The 10,123-nt window shown below is 44.9% G+C and overlaps 1 pseudogene; it reads left to right on the top strand.

Moving 5' to 3' along the window:
* Nucleotides 1-3,840: 3,840 nt before the first annotated feature.
* LOC119292624 overlaps nucleotides 3,841-10,123 on the top strand; it is a 41,903-nt pseudogene continuing 35,620 nt past the window's right edge.

Here is a 10,123-nt window from a genome sequence, read left to right as displayed (position 1 = left end):
CTCCTCTCCGGTGAGCTCCTCCTCCTCCTCTCCTCCCATCCCCTCATGGTTTCTCCTTCCTCTTCTCCGATGCTCCGATGAAGTCCTCTCCGGCGACCTCGTCCTCCTCTCTGGCGATGCTGCGGTCACCCACTCCTCCTCCTCCTCTCCGGTGAACTCCTCTCCGGTGAACTCCTCTCCAGCAAAAGAACATGGCAAAAGAACGTACATGATCCAAAAACGGGAACAAAATTTGAAATAATATCGTGCAAAAAATGAGCCAAAAAAACAAGCAAAAAATGGGCAAAAAAATCGCGATCCAGATCCAAAATCAAAATTCAAATATAGCAATGGCGCACGGTGGGGGTTAGACGGTGTGCCACTACTATTTTCCTGCCTTCAAAATTCAAAAATACTAATGGCGCACCGTGGCCTATACTAATGGCGCACCAGTGGCCTATACTAATGGCGCACCGAGGCCTATACTAATGGCGCACCAGTGGTGCGCCATTAGTATACTAGATACTAATGGCGCACCACTGGTGCGCCATTAGTAAAAAATACTAGTGGCGTGATACTAATGGCGCACCAGTAGTGCGCCATTAGTAGGCAAACCTGGTGCGCCATTAGTAGGCGTTTTTCTAGTAGTGAGGGAACCTGACTAAGGACCTACATTAGTTGTTGTACTTGTACTGGTGTAGGCATGTCCAACGGTGCATGTGTTGGACATGTACATCCCATGTAACAAACTCCCCTGAACCCCCAAATATCAATGAAAAGCTGCTCTCAGCATTTTCTTTAAAAAATGGACTTGCCAAGTACTAACCCGTACCACTAGCATAGTAGACAAGATGATGCCCAGATGATTGGAGCTTTTATTGGACGGTAGAACTTTGAGGAGAATGCTTCTCTCATCATCATCGATCTTGTGTGCTTTACTCCACCCTTGTCAGTACTCAATTGCCATGCAAACTATGCTGCATTTGGACTTCTCCAATTAGAAAATAAAATAGCTTTTCAACCCTCATAGGTATAGAAAAGGTCTTATCAAGTGTCATAGGATGTTGTTGTTGCTTGCTGTTAGACTTCTAGTACTAACACAAACTAAAGGCCTGTTTGGAACACAAGAATTCCATAAAATTATAATCAATCTATTTCCCCCCAAAAGTATAGTGTTTCAAAAAGGCCAAATAAATGTGACCTTGATTGGTCCATCTGTTTGTGGGCCATTTTCTTGCAAACTTCAGTAGAGAACTAGAGATCTGTATGGAGGAAGAACTCTGCAATGGCCAGTAAATTCTCATGGGTAAAGAAACCCTTTACTGAAATTTGGAACTATTTGCAGTTCTGCAGTCAAATTCATGGGACCATCTACTCATACTATCATTTGTCAATGGAACACATAACTAGATAGTATACCTTATCTTGGGAGCCTGCCCAGATTTTCTGTGTCATTGCCCTGAGTCCCACCGTGCCCCTGCCTTTTCCTACAACCATGCCTCTATTCTATTTGTTGATGTCTTTGTCTTGTCGCATTGCATCAACTTTAATAATGATGGTTGTGTGCATCGCAATGATGTAGAGGCTCAGGCACTAATATCCTTTAAAAAAGCTCATGAGAGTATAACTTTTCATAGAAACAAAGTTAGAATTGTTTTGCCAGTTACAAAGTTCTGATTTCTTTGTGTCCTATACTCCTCAACATAATAAAACACAAATATGAAGAGCAACACACTTCCAGCAGATCCATATAAGATTTGGAAAAAGTGCAAGACTCGTTTTCAGGAATAAGGGTACCAGGAATCGATAAAATTAGTAGCCCAAGAAAACGATTCGAGTAAGTACTCTGGCGGCGCTTGCCAGGCAACGCCAGTGGCCAACCCTAGCCCCGCAAGCAACTAACCCCGACGGGGGTCTTCCCAACGCAGCTACGGCCGGCCTACACCGTGGATGCGGGCAGCCCCAATACCAAATGGTGGTTGGGGATCTCTCAAATAGTGGTGGTTGCATTGTTTGGGGCGATCATAGCCCGAAATATGGAAATCATGGTAGCGTACCGCGGTCCTTTCCCATTGCGGCAAAGGACATATGGTGGCCACCTAGCCTGCATCATGTACGATCTCGACATGTGCAAGTCTGCTGTGGGTGTTACCCGTGGCGGCACATATCTGCCTTTCGTGCTCTAGTTCCGGCAGCGTCGGCCCAAGTGGTTGTTGTGTAGCATCATGCACTAGTTAACACAATCAAAAGTGTGAACTAATTAAAAAAGGCTAGGCAATCACATATATATATATTTCAACACGCTTTCTCACATGTGACATGAGATGAAGCGCAAAGCACCACCCAAGTGGATGGGCCTGAACCTAAGGGGGTTAGGCGCGTTCCGCAAGGAGGCTAAATGAGCCGGAGAGGCGGACCGATGGAGGACGCGTGGATGGAGCACCACTCAGGTCGCAACATGGAGCGCCTACATAACGAGATGGGGGAAGAGAGAGAGCGCACCATCCTATCGACCCACACACAAAAATGTACCAGCAAACCCATTGACTGTTGTCAGTAGAAAAATTCAACAACAAGACATCTTCATAAAAAATATAGCTACCAACACTTAATAGTCCATTCGACAACACAACAAATGCCTTCAAACGCTGGCACCACAGACGACCCGGTCACTGCCTCTCCTCCCCAATTGGTTTTCCAGCGAGTGGTGCGAGGGCTATTTGATAACACCATTTCCACCCCTGGATTTTCTAAATCAAGGCCCCTCCACGCCACCTAACTGTCTCTTGCCTAGACAAGACATGCGACAGTAGCAGACTTGCAGTGGTAGCATTTCTACTAGTGCCCACATGCCCCCTCTCTCTCATTCCAAAAACAACTATTCATTGATGGGGTTCTTCCTCTGATATATTATTCTATCTCCTTGGGTGATCTTGGAAAGAAGCCCTTTTTTCAGGCTTTCCCTTTCCAGTTTGGTGTGAAGCACTTTCTGGTGTATAGCTTAGCTTTGCTTGTGTGCTGTTCTTGAGTGGAATAAAGCTAGAGTTGCATTCTTGTGGCTTAGGATAGGTAAGATTCTTCCTTCTTCCACAGCCATGTGATGCATGAAGCTTTGAGCTTTCGCAATTGCTTCTAGCCACCTCCCACTCCAATCTTTAGCCATCAAGATCCAAGAAAGATCAGGACCAAAAAGTATTGAGCTGCAATCATTCTGAGCTGCATTGTAGTGAGGAAATGTCCCCAAGCTTGGCTCGCTCTTTATTCCTCATATTATCTATCCTTTTCTATAAAAAATCTGTCCTTACTCTAGCACTAGATCAAAGACCAAGAATAGAAACTCCGTGTTTCCCGAGGAATCAGGGGCAGGAGGCTCAAGCAACAGCAGATTCTCTTCAAGGTACTTGTAAATTATGCTGGATTGGTGATCCTTCTTGTGTTCTTTTTGTCCATGTGGTAACTTCTATGCCAATAGATTCCTCTATCTTGTTCTGAAGAAGATATTTCAGAGAAGCCTCTATATTTAATTGGGTACAAGAGAAGCTATAAATGCAACAATCACAAGGTATTAGAGAAATTATGTACTTTCTGTTCTTTAGCTGGGTAGATTCCCTTTGAAGTACTCCACACATATTTGATGTCTTCATGCCCGCACAGGGCCAATCATTGCAAAGGTGTTTGGAATATATTCCCTCTACTCTTGTCATTCTTTGCTTGTAAGGAGTTGTTTCATATTCCTTCACAAAGATAATGCTGATACTCTAATTCCTTTTCCAGTTCTTCTCTAAGTATGAAGCAGATGAAGCTTCTCTGAGGAAGGAAGGAAGAAGAATCTCCTAGTTTCTTTGCATGGAGAAGGAGGACATGGAGGGGCATGTGAATGTAGTGCTGCCACAGTAGAACCTGAGCCCAGATCTCCCCAACAGTGGAATCGTACCTTGCCATGAGAAGGAAATCTCAACGCTACAAGGTTGAGTCCACCACACTCTCCTGCTGTTTATTAAGTCCATTCATGTGACGATTCACCGAAACAAAAAGGGAAATGTTTCCCTCTGATGGACCGGCCGGGTTTCGGCCGGTCGCTTCGTCGCGCGAGGCACTGGCATGTGGGACCCATGCAGAAGATTTTTGACCACCGCTGGCCACCTATCTTATCTCTTCACGTGATCCATTTTCATCCCCCACCCACTTTGTTCCCCACCGCCTTTTCTCTCTCTCTCTCAATACAATTCAAGCGGCAGCAACGACGACACCCACGAACGACAACGGTGCTGCGACGGGGAGGTGGGGACCGACGGTGACGGGGATGCTGGAACTAGCAGCAATGGATGCTGCAACTGTCGGCTGCTGGAGCTACAATGACCTCGACCAGTGGCATGGGGGAGGGGCACCACCGGTGCTCAAGAAGATGCAACCTCGACCGGCCATGGCGGGTGTGGGGACGGCGGTGGCAGTTTGCTATAGCCGCCCCTGGCAGACGCTGGAAGCAACCATGGATTTTGCTGGAAGCATCCATGGTTTTTGCTGGATGGCAGACGCGGGCACGCAAGATGCTACAAGCACGTGTCGGCGAGCTGCAAGCGTGGTTTGGAATAGCTTCAAGCCGCGAACCAGGCGGAACTGTGAGAGATGAGTGGTGGGCAGTGTGCTGGAACCAGATTCCCCGTCACTGCTGGCACGTTATTTTTGCTGGAGCCATTATTTTTTTGCTGAAATTAGTCTAGTTTTTTGCCACAATCATTGTTTTTTCTGCTGGAACTAGTCTAGTTTTTTTGCTACAATCGAACACTGAATCTCCAGCTGAGTCTACTTTTTTGCTTCCACCATGTTCTATTTTAGATGGATCTTGTCATTGTTTTTGCTTCCACCATGTTCTAGTTTTTTGGCACCACATTCAGAGTTGCGACCATGGGGGCGTCGTCGGGCTGCCGCCGACGAGTTGTCCGGCACTGCGCTAGAAGCATGCGTAGGATTAGGGGGGAGGAGGAGGTGCGTGGTTGCAGGGCATGGACAGGGGGGAGACGAGGTGATTGGGGGGTGGAGATGCAGCGACAGCGAACTCTGACCCACGGTGGGGGCGGTGACCTGCATTGTGCGGGGTAGGTGGTCGTGGGGTGGGTGGGGCATGGTGGCTCGATTTATGGGGTGAGGGGATTTTTTCTCTTAATCGCTTCAAACGATGGGTGGGGGAACGAAGCAGGGAAGATGGCGGACGGGATGCCTTGCATCGTACAGCGTGTGGATGCGACCGACCCAAATTTGGGCTAGCACGCCAGTGGAGATCAGCGCCCAAGCAGAAACCACCAAATAATTCTTTCGGCTCGGTGGTGTTTCAGGAGAGATTTATGCTCTGAGATCGAGGCAGAGGCATCTCAGCCGGACAAGACATGAGGCACTGGACAAGTTCATAGACCTGAAAGGTACCTCCTTTGATCCTAGAACTAAATAGCACTTGTTGTTCTCCCCAGCATAGATTTAGAGTTAGTATTCCTTGAGACTCTAAGAAGCTGAATTTGGATAAATTCAGGAAGTATCATGGTGTTCTGCAGAGTCTGGCTGTTAATCTCAACCAGCAACATCAAGATCAAATCACCTGTTACTGTCGAACAAGAGAACATCGCAGTTCAAGCAGTGGGGATCAAGAAAGATTTCAGTGTTGATCTAGTGTTTGACCAGGAGTCAGCGCAAGGTAGCTTCTCGATTGATCTTGCCTCACTACATTTTCACTTCTTATCTATCATCTTCAAGTGTAACTGTTGATGATGCATATGATGTGTTCCATGAGATGAGAATCTGCCAAAACTAGTCGGGGGGGGGGGTTAATATAATCAGGAGGAGAGATGAAAAGAACAATTACAATTTTGATGGACGTTGGTCTATGATGTTTAACATGATTATCGAGAGTCTTAATTTGAGAGCAATAGAACTCACTGGTAGACAATTTACATGGGCCAACTTGTTACCCATTCCGACTTATGGAAAGTTGGGTAGGGTACTTGCTAGTGTGGAGTGGGAAGAAAAGTATCCTTCGGTATCGGTCCATGAGATGCAGAGAGCGATCTCAGATTACACACCACTTCTATTAGACTCGGGTGAGGCTACCCATGTGGGAAATAAAAATGCCTTCTCCTTCAAACAAAGCTGGTTCGAGAGAGAACGATTTTTGGAGATCATTGCACGCGAATGGGCTAAGCCGGTTAGTGGAAGGGCGCAAATTGAGAGACGGCAAAATAAAACTAGACATCTCCGACAGTTTTTGAGAGGTTGGGCCAGAAATGAGAGTGGGATTTACAAACAAGAAAAAGAGCATCTTACTCAATTAATTGAGGCACTAGGCTTAAAGGCTGAAGACACTGTTCTTACGGTTAATGAGCAAAGATCCATGTCTGAGGATGAGCAAGGTCTATGAGATCTCTTGAGAGAGGAGGAGCTCAAGTGGGCATTGCGTGCTAAAACGCTTAAGGTTGTCCAAGGGGACGACAATACACAATTCTTCCATATGGTTGCAAATGGTAGACATAGGAAGAAGAAAATCATACAGCTTGAACAGGACGAGGGGACAATAGTGGGGCATGAAAATTTGAAAGCGTATATCTCTAATTACAATAAAAAACTTTTTGGACCCGCGAATAAAAGTACGGTGACACTAGATAAATCTCTGATTGAATATGTACCTCAATTAGACGCAGCGGAGAATGATATTCTCTCTGCACCGTTTACTGAAAAAGAGGTTATTCAGGCAATATCACAAATCAAACCGAATAAAGCACAAGGACCAGATGGGTTTCCACTTGAATTATATAAGAAATGTTGGCATATTATTAAAGATGATCTTATGCCTATGTTTCATGATTTTTTCAACGTCCATTTAGAGCTGTTTCATCTTAACTTCGGCACGATAGTGCTGTTACAAAAGAATGATGAGGCAGTTCAAATCAAACAATTCCGACCCATATGTCTGCTGAATGTGAGTTTCAAAATTTTCACAAAGGTTGGAACCAATAGATTGACACAAATTTCTCATTCAGTGATCCAATCAAGATAGACAACGTTCATGTCGGGGCGACACATACTAGAAAGGGTGGTCGTTCTGCATGAAATGCTTCATGAGATTCATTCGAAGAAACTGGATGGGGTTATCTTCCAAGTGGATTTTGAGAAGGCGTATGATAAATTAAAGTGTCCTTTTCTTCAGTAGGCAATGCACATGAAAGGTTTTAGTGAAGCCTGGAGGAACCAAGTGGATACCCAAGTCCAGAAGGGTAGTGTCAGAATCAAGGTGAACGATGATATCGGTCATTACTTTTAGACACATAAGGGGTTGAGACAAGGGGATTCCATGTCTCCTCTTCTGTTTAATATTGTGGCAGATATGTTGGCTGTCATTATTGGCATTCCCAAGCAGCATGGCCATGTAGAGGGGTTAGTTCCTCATCTAGTCGATGGAGGGGTATCCATTCAACAGTATGCTGATGACACTATCCTATTCATGGAACATGACATGGCTAAGGCACGTAATATGAAACTTATCTTATCTCTCTTCGAACAATTGTCTGGCTTAAAAATTAATTTTCATAAGAGCGAGTTGTTTAGCTTTGGGAAGGCCAAAGACGAGGAACACACTTATAGACAATTGTTCGGATGTGAATTAGGTGCTTTACCATTTAGTTACTTGGGTATACCGATTCACCATCATAAGTTATCCAATAAAGAATCGAAGTGTATTGAAGAACGAATTGAAAAAAACTTAGCTGCTGGAAGGGCAAGCTTATGTCATATGGAGGTCGGCTAGTCCTGATTAACTCGATACTGACTAGTATGCCGATGTTTCTACTTTCGTTCTTCCAAATTCCGAGGGGTTCAGAAGCGACTTGATTTCTTTAGATCTCGGTTCTTCTGGCAGTCTGATGAGGCCAAGAGGAAATACCATCTCGCGCGATGGGATATTCTTTGCCGACCTAAAGACCAAGGGGATCTCGGTATTGAGAACTTAGAAATTAAGAATAAATGTCTTATGAGCAAATGCCTATACAAGCTAGAGACAGAGTCGGAGGGTATGTGGTCACAAATCCTGCGCAATAAGTATTTACACTCGAATACACTAGCCCATGTTACCATGAGACTGACCGACTCGCCATTCTGGAAGGGACTTATGAGAACAAAGGACTTGTTCGTTCTTAGGGTCAAATTTTTGGTTGGCAATGGGATGTCAACAAGATTTTGGGAGGATACATGGTTAGGAGAGACGCACCTGGACGTCCAATATCCCAGCCTTTATAATATTGTGCAACGTAAGGAGGATTATGTAGGCACAGTCCTTCAAACTATTCCCTTGAACATTCAGTTCCGACGTGTGTTAGTTGGTGAGAGATGGACTGCCTGGATGCATTTGGTTCGGAGAATGATAGAAGTTCAACTCTCCGACCAACCGGATTTGACACAATGGAAGTTAACTAAGAATGGAATTTTTACGGTGAAATCACTCTATATGGATTTGATTAATTCTGGCCCAATCTCAAGATCATTGTACATGTGGAGGGTTAAGGTTCCTTTGCATATTAAAATCTTTATGTGGTTCATCCACAAGCAAGTGATACTCACAAAGGACAACTTAATCAAAAGGAGATGGTTAGGAAGTTCGCGGTGTTGTTTTTGTGATCATGATGAAACAATACAACCCTTATTTCTTGAATGCCCACTTGCGAAGTTACTTTGGAGAACGATTCATATAGCTTTCAACATTAATCCTCCAGTCGACATTGCGTCATTGTTTGGGACGTGGTCAACTGGGGTTGAACAGATTACTGCGACTTGTATTCGGATTGGAATATGTGCGCTATTATGGGCTATATAGAACCGCATGAATGATATGATTTTTAACAGACAACACACTTTCACTTTCTTGCAGGTCATCTTCAGAGCCAGAAGTTGGATCCATACGTGGTCCTTACTCACTCCTACGGACTCCAGGGAGCCTTTGGTTACTGGGTGCAACCAATGGGAGATGGTAGCTCGGGTTATATTCAACCGGTTCGGATGGCGCTCGCATAATAGGATAGTAGTCTAGGGAGCTTATCCTTCATATTACCGTATCGGTTGCCTTTGTCAGCATGAAATTTTCCTTTTTACTTTGCTCTGCTCTGTTTGCGAGCTATAAGACTATTATGACGATACTTCATGGATTTTTAATAAAATGGCTGCATGCATCATCATGATGCAGAGGCTAGGGGCATGCCTCCATTTCTAAAAAAAATTAGGTGAGGCCAATCCTCCGATCTTCACTTGACGGGCACAACGTCTGCATCCTTGCTTTTGGCCAAACTGGGAGGAGGACCTATACAATGGTCAGTTGGTGCTTGAGCTCAATTGATTGAGTTCAAGGCAATATCTGAAATATGCTTTGAAACTGCTAACTACTTGCAGGAAGGAACTAGGGATAACCTTGGCCTTGTGCCTCGAGCGATCCAGGAACTGTTTTCTCATGATGCTCAAGATACTTCATGCCTTGGGAGGATACATGATGCTTGAGGTCTACATGGGAAGTCTCAGGGACTTGTTGGCGCCAAGGCAACAACCTCTCTTCAGGTCCATGGAAGGCAATACAACTTGGTAAGACCCATCAATGCACTTGTAAATTAGTATTCCCTCTGTAATAAAATATAAGACGTTTTTTAAGACTCGTAGTATATTGCCTTCAATTCTAAAAGTGCAACAAATGCACTTTTTTTGTGTTTTTCAGTAACCTCAGCATTCTAGCAACCACAATTGGTTCTATCCAAGTCGAGGGGCTTACTGATGTCGCAGTACGGACCTCAAGAAAGCCAACCAGTGGTACTGCAGAGGGCGGCGATCCCGGTCGACATCCTGGACAAATGTCAACAATGTTTCAAGCCGATCACATTGGTGGGTTGGTCTAGACAGAGTTTCAGCTTGTGCAGTATGTAGTGGTAATGTCGTGGTACTAAGTCTAATAGTAAGAATAGGGGGTACATATGAGGAGGCAAGGCCCTTGCTACGGCGAGGATGTACACACGAGTTTTACGAGTTCAGGCCCCTCTTGGAGGAGGTAAAAGCCCTACATCTCGGTGCCCTGAGGCGGTCGACTGGAATATGGATGTGTGTGTTACAGGGGGTGTGAACCCTTGTA

This window comes from Triticum dicoccoides, chromosome 4B (genome assembly GCF_002162155.2).
Source record: "Triticum dicoccoides isolate Atlit2015 ecotype Zavitan chromosome 4B, WEW_v2.0, whole genome shotgun sequence".
Taxonomy (NCBI): domain Eukaryota; kingdom Viridiplantae; phylum Streptophyta; class Magnoliopsida; order Poales; family Poaceae; genus Triticum; species Triticum dicoccoides.
Note: the sequence above shows the minus strand (reverse complement) of the source record. Positions and strands in the feature narration are given on the sequence as shown.